The sequence below is a fragment of the Elephantulus edwardii genome, unplaced genomic scaffold (genome assembly GCF_000299155.1).
Source record: "Elephantulus edwardii isolate Elephantulus edwardi_28Jun2011 unplaced genomic scaffold, EleEdw1.0 scaffold00229, whole genome shotgun sequence".
In the NCBI taxonomy this organism is placed as follows: domain Eukaryota; kingdom Metazoa; phylum Chordata; class Mammalia; order Macroscelidea; family Macroscelididae; genus Elephantulus; species Elephantulus edwardii.
Window position 1 is genome coordinate 1,737,615 of NW_006399979.1, and position 7,157 is coordinate 1,744,771.

Here is a 7,157-nt window from a genome sequence, read left to right on the forward strand (position 1 = left end):
CATAGGTAATCGTCCTCTTTGGTCTGACCAATGCATAGGTAATTGTCCTCTTTGGCCTTTCCAATGCATAGGTAATTGTCCTCTTTGGCCTTTCCAATGCATAGGTAATCGTCCTCTTTGGCCTTTCCAATACATAGGTAATCATCTTCTTTGGCCTGTCCAAGGAAACCCAAACCTGCAAGATGGTGGGCATGCATCCCATCCCCCACCTCCTACGCAGGTGGCCAGCAGGGTGCGCACCCCCCCAGCACGGGAGGCCTGCAGGAGGCGCACGGCCCCCCCCAGCGGGGGCAGCTGTTGGGGGCGCGCACCCCCACCCCTCCGCACGGGCACTCAGCGGGTGTGCGGCCCCTCTTGTGTGGGCTGCCGGAGGCACCCGCTTCCCCAACAGCTGCCATCCTGGCTCCAAGAATTCTCTCCAGTACAAGACCACCTTGCGGCAGTGTGGTGGCTTCACTGTACCAGTCTTGAGGAGGGCCAGTGGCCAGCATCCATCCTGGGTCAGGGAATCCATTCGTTCAGGCTGTGGAAGCCTCATGGAGCTGCAGCAGCTGTTCGGTGCAGCATGGGCTCTGGGGGGTGGAGGGGTGGGGTGGGGGCGCCACGAGACTCACCCATTTCTCCTTGGGAATCCTTGAATTCCTGTTGTTGAGCTTCAATCTTCACTGAGGGCCAGTCATCAACTGTTTAAGTGTTCAATTATCAATAAGCCGAAGTCTGTGGAAGGCCATAATGGCCCTGCTTTAAGTGGTTCACTACTCCCGCAGCTCACCACATTGTCTCTGCCTCTGCCGCCATCTTGGATCTCCCTCTTCATTTATCTTGATACATATCTGCAAGTATGTTTTAATTAAAAAAATATCTTATTTCTCTTCAACCAAGGAAGATTCTCTTCTATTGTTCCTATAATGTCTTCCCCCTTAACCTTCACCATTCTTTGTGAAAATACTGTTTGAATGAAATTGTCCCTGAATTCACCATCTATATCTTTAATCGTCTTATTACAAATTTTTTAAATGTCTTTCCCCATTCTAAATCCTGGGATATCAGAGATATAAGGATGGCAGAGGATAAGACATAGTTCAGATCTGTCATTCATAGCATCAGTATTGAGACATACTCAAAGGAACTTAGCAACAGCAACATAGCACTATCACAACTTACCTGCCAGTTTGCCATACTTTGGCTGCTTTTATGTTGCTGCCACATGGGGAGATATGCCACTGCTCTTTCAAATACCAGCAGGGTCACCGAGAGTGTCCAGTTCATATTGAAGCTTCCAGACTAGGATAGATGAAGAAGCAGGACTGACCATTCACTTCTTAAATAACAGTCCCTCAAGAGACTTATGAATAATGTCAGTATATTGTTCAATATGGTGCCAGATGATGGGCCCTCAGGTTTGAGGACAATAAAAATACAATTAAGAAAGAGTTATTTCCTTAGAGTCTACTTTAATAAAATGAATGGAGTAAAGCTTTCATCCAGTGAAGGGCCTTCATTTGTTGATGTGTCAAGACTCAAAATTAGGAACAACAACTATAAACATCCATTAATAACTAGGCTATGAATCTAGGGATTATGAACTATGACTTGTGAATCTAGGAAAAAGTGAAATACATGGAAAAATGCAACACATAAAGGGACCATACTAGGCATTAGTGAGTTGATATGGTCTGGTATTGGTCATTTTAAATCAGCCAGTCCTGTGATTTACAGTGCTGGAAGTGACAAATTCAAGAGGAATGGTGTTAACCTTCATCCTCTAAAAGAACCTTTCAAGATCTATCATGAAATGCAATGTCATAGGTGATAGACTAATATACATAAGCATATAAGGAAGATCTGTCAGTACAATTATTATTCCAACCGCTAAAGTAAAAAGTTGATGAAATTGAGGCTTTCAATCCATTTTACAGTATGAACATAAGCAAACGTGATCTGGATGGTTTAATAATAAGTATTGGCTAAAATAAAAAATCAGGAAAAAGTGGAGGACTAATAATTAGAAAATACAGACTGTGGCAAAAATAAGGCCAGAGAATTTTGTATGATCAATGATTTATTCTTTGCAAATAACTTCTTTTTTAAAAAAAAACCATAAATGACTACATACATGAACTTCACTTGATGGAATACATAGGAATCAGATTTATTACCTCTGTGGAAAGAGACAATGGAGAAGCTCAGTATCAGCAGTCAAAACAAGACCATCAATTGCTAATATACAAGTTCAAATTGAAGCAAGAAAATATAAAAAAAAACATCAATAAGAACCAAAATACAGAGCAGAGTTTAGGGCTGTTGTGCATAGGGTCACTATGAGTCGCCAGCAACTCGAAGGCACATAACAACAACAACAACAACAAATTTTAAAACTATAGGAAAAATAGATTTGTTTCACTGAGCAGAAATTTCAGAAGACCAGATGACCTATGGGATGACATCAAGGAAGAAACATTCCATGAAGAAATCAAAAGGTCATTAAAAGGACAGAGAAGAAATAAAAGATCAAAATGTTTGTCAGAAGAGACTCTGAAACTTTCTCTTGAACATAAACTAAAAGAAATAAATGATAAAATAAGAGTGCTGAACAGAAGATTTTGAAAAGCAACTCAAGAAGACAAAGTATTGTAATGAATTGTGCAAAGAGGTAGCATTAGAAAATCAAAAGGAAGAATATGTCTGGCATTTATCAAGCTGAAATTATTGAAGAACAAATTCAAGCCTGGAAATGCAGTACTAAAGAGTTCTAAGGACAAAATACTGAACCATGTAGGAAGCATCAAAAGAAGACAGAAGACATACACAGCCATTGAAATAAAAAGAATTATTTTAAACCATGCAGCATTCCCTTGCTCTGTTTAGACAACAACAATCTCTTGGTTTAGGTACAGGTTTTGCATGAGCATAATTTAATGTTATGGGATACCCTTTCTTCTCAATGTTAGCCATAATTTATTATGATCCACACAGCAAATGCCTTTGCATAGTTAATAAAGCACAAATAAATTTTCTTCTGGGATTCTATGCTTTAAGCTAGAATCCATCTGACATCAGCAATGATATCCCTGGTGATATGTATCTGGGAGCTGTACAATAAATAGGGATAACAGAAGAATAATCAGTGTCTTTAAATTGTGGTGCCTGAGAAGACTATTGTAATGCTGAGAGAACAGGTCTTGCCTGAAAAGGCTAAAATCAGAATGCTCCTTGGAGGCAAGAATTTTGAAGCCCTGTCTCATATACCTTGGACATATTACCAAGAGGGTCCTGTCCTTGAAGAAGAGTATCATGCTTAGAAGGGTAGAGGGTTAGTGCAGAAGAGGAAGACATTGGATGTGATGGATTAACACAGTAAATGTGGCAAGTGTCAGGTGTGTGATCCCACTGATGGTGAGATTGGCTCAGGATGGGCAAGATTCAGATCTGTTACTGATTGGGTCAGTATGAGTCAGGTCAACTCAACAGCACATAACAACAACAACAACAACAACAATGACCTCTTCTAAACTCAGCTTGAACTTCTGATAGTTTTTGGATGATCTTCAGCAATATTTTACTTGCATGGGATACTAATTATATTGTTTAGTAATTTTCACATTCTTTTGGATCATCTTTCTTAGAATGGGAACAAATATCATCTCCTCCTGTCAATCAAATAGGCAACTGACCTCCAAATTTCCTATCACTGACTGGAAAGGATATCGAGCCAGAGTTAGTTGAAATAGGTCAGTTGGTATTCTACCTAATCCTGGGGTCTTATTTTTTGCCAATGCCTTCACTAAAGCTTGAACTTCTTCTTTCATTACCATTGGATCTTGATCATATTTCCTAAAATATTTCAGTGTCCATTAGTTCTTTTTGATACAATGTCTATGTGTATTTCCTTAGTCTTATTTTTTCTTTTTAAATTTTATATTGGTTTAATTACAAAGTTTGTATACATTGTGTTTCACACTATTCTTCATTCACATTGTGTTTCTTACAATCATTCCAGTGTATTATGTTTTCTAAATTAAATCACTATTGGACCTTGCCCATCATTACCCTGTTTATTCAGGTCCCTGCAGGATCCTTCCCATTTCCTTCTTCTCCTCCCTTTACCTACCAAATTGTGCAACCCAATAGTCTCAACCCAACTCATCCTCATCCCTCTGCTCTCATCCCTTCTCCCCCTTGGGTTCTCATACATGTTTTCCCAGTTAGCTTTCTATTTTTCCAATAATGGTCTTATGCAGTATTTGTCCTTAAGAGATTGAGTTAGTTCACGCAGCATAATGCTTTCCAATCTCTCCCAAGTTATGTAGTATTTTCCAAAATCACGAGCACTGCATAGTATTATTTTGTGTGAATGTATCACAATTTCTCAATCTATTCAGTTGTGGTTGGACATTTGAGCTGTTTCCATGTTCTTGCAATGGAGAATAACATTGCTCTAAACATGGGTGTACAAATCTCTGTTTGTGTCTTGGTTCTAATTGGTCAAATATTTGGTTCTGAATATTTTCCTCTGTGAAAAGTCTTTCCTCCCATTTTGTCATTAGGTTATCAATATTTTTCTTATGGAGGTCCAGGAGTATTCTATAAACTTTCATTATGAGACCTTTGTCTGAGACAGTATCACCAAATGTTTGGGTTTTTGTTTGTTTGTTTGTTTTTCCAGTTGGTAGGGTTTCTTTCTGTCTTATTGGAAAAAAATTTTTTTATAAGAACAGAGATTTAGTCTTTAGAAAGTCACATTCTCTACTTTTATCCTCTCCAGATTGTGCATTTCTGCTGTTTCTGGTAGCCTCTTTATACCATTGACTAGGCCTTCTAAGCATGGTTCCAATTTGTCTCTTGTTAATTTTATGGTTTGGGACTTTACTCTCAGGTCTCTGATGCACCTTGTCTTGATTTTTGTGTATGGTGTGAGATGTGGATCCTGTTTCAGCTTTCTGTAAGTAGCAGTACAGTTTTGCCAGCACCATTTCTTGAAGAGGTTGTCATTTGATAGACTTTATTTCCTTGTTGAATATCAGTTGGCCATAGATAGCTGGATCTATTTCTGGGTTTTCAGTTCTGTTCCATTGGTCTATGTGCCTGTCATTGTACCAGTATCACACTCTTTTGGTTACTTTTGCTGTGTAGTAGGTTTTGATGTCAGGAAGTGCTATGCCTCCCACCTCATTTTTGTTTCTCAGAAGTGCTTTGCTTATTCACGGTCTCTTTTCTCTCTAAATAAATTTGACAATTTCCCTTTTGATCTCCTTGAAAAGTGAATTTGATATCTGTATTGGGAGTGCATTGAACTTGCAGATTGCATTTGGTAGTATTGTCATTTTCACAATATTGAGTATTCCTCTCCACGAACAGCGCATTTCCCCATTTATTTAGGTCTTTCATTCCTGCAGACATGTTCTATAGTTTTCTTTGTACAGGTCTTTTGTGTCTCTACTTAGGTTCATTCCCAAGTATCTCAATTTATGGTTAGCTATTGTAAATTGCTAAATTTACATTAAATTAAATTTGTATTGTAAAATTCAATGTCAAGAAGACAAAGAGTGTCCCCACTGGGCCAATTGGCAGCATCAGGATGGATGGTGAAGAGATTGAGATTGTTCACAGCTTTAGTTTGCTTGGCTCCACAGTCAACACTCTTGGCACCAGTAGCCAGGAAATTAAAAGACGTATTAAAAGATGTACATACACCAAGGAGGATAGAAGGAGAACTGATGCCTTTGAGCTGTGGTGCTGGAGAAGAGTACTGAGAATACCATGGACTGCTAGGAAAACAAATAGATTTGTCCTGGAGAGGGTTAAACCGGGTGGCTCCTTGGAGGCAAGGATTCTGAGACTTCATCTAACATACTTTTGACATGTTGTAAGGAGGCACTGGTCCTTTGAGAGGGACATCATGCTTGGGAGGGTGGAGGGACAGCACAGGAGGGGAAAGCCCTCTATGAAGTGGAAAGGGAGACCCTCAACCGGTGGATTGATACAGTGGTTGCTGCAATGCACTCTAGTGTACCAAGAAGTGTGAGGATGGTACAAGATAAAACAGAGCTCAGATCTATTGTTTGCAGATTCACTGTCGGTCATACTCTATTCGACATCACCTAAAAAAAAACAAACCAAAAAAACAACAGTCTTGGTCTTTCTTAACCTTGTGTGATTCTTATTTGCCACTCATATTTGAGAATGGCACAGATAATGACGAATGCAGTGATGTGTGCTTATGGCAGAGGTTTTTGGCTGTTCACCGTGAGCAGGCAAGGAGCTGCCTGATACACTGGGGCCTCACAAGACCAGAGGAGGATTGTAACTTGAAGCATCACACTCATACTGACTGTTCTATTTTTCACTATAATATTTTAAGGGAATAGCTTTCCATTTTTCACTTAAAGCATAAGAAAATGCATCGCCATTGAGTGGATTCCAACTTCTAGAGACCTTTCATTGAGTTTTCAAGGCTATAAATCTTTATGAGAGGAAATTGTTCGTTCATCTTTTCCCCAGAAACTGCATTCAGATTTATGACCTTTTGGTTGGTCTAATGCATTCTAAATAACCCAAAATATCAGCAGGGCTAAAGAAGTGACAATTAAGTATCTTGATGCTACAAATTTTTATTTGAGGGTGATGGAAAGGAATGGATTTGTGACTGCTCTACAGGCAGGCTTTCCACAGTTTTCTTTGCCAGTTATACTTATCACTCCCAACTTCCATTAGTCAGGAAGCACTTCTTGGGTGTTATACGGAGCTGGATAGACAACCAAAAGGCATGTGGTTCAAATCTACCAGGCGCTCTTGGGAGAAAGATGGGCAATCTCCTATGTGATTTTCTGCCCCTGAAAACCAGCTATGGGTTGGTTCTGACTCAGTTGGTACATAAGAACAACATCAACATGATGTGGAAAAACACCCCTGATTGTGCAATAGCTAAGAATTTGTTGGAGGTTTGAAACATCAGATGCTTCGTGTTGTTGTTGTTTGATGCCGTCGAGTCGTAGACGACTCATAGCGGCCCTATGAACAAATAGCCTGAGCACTGTTCGTACATAGAGTTTCCAGAGGCAAGCCATTTTGGAAGTGGATGCCGCTCCTGCTTCCAGGCTTGATTTAGTCGGGAGCTCCAGCCTACACTGTCCACCATGAGTACCCATTACCACGAT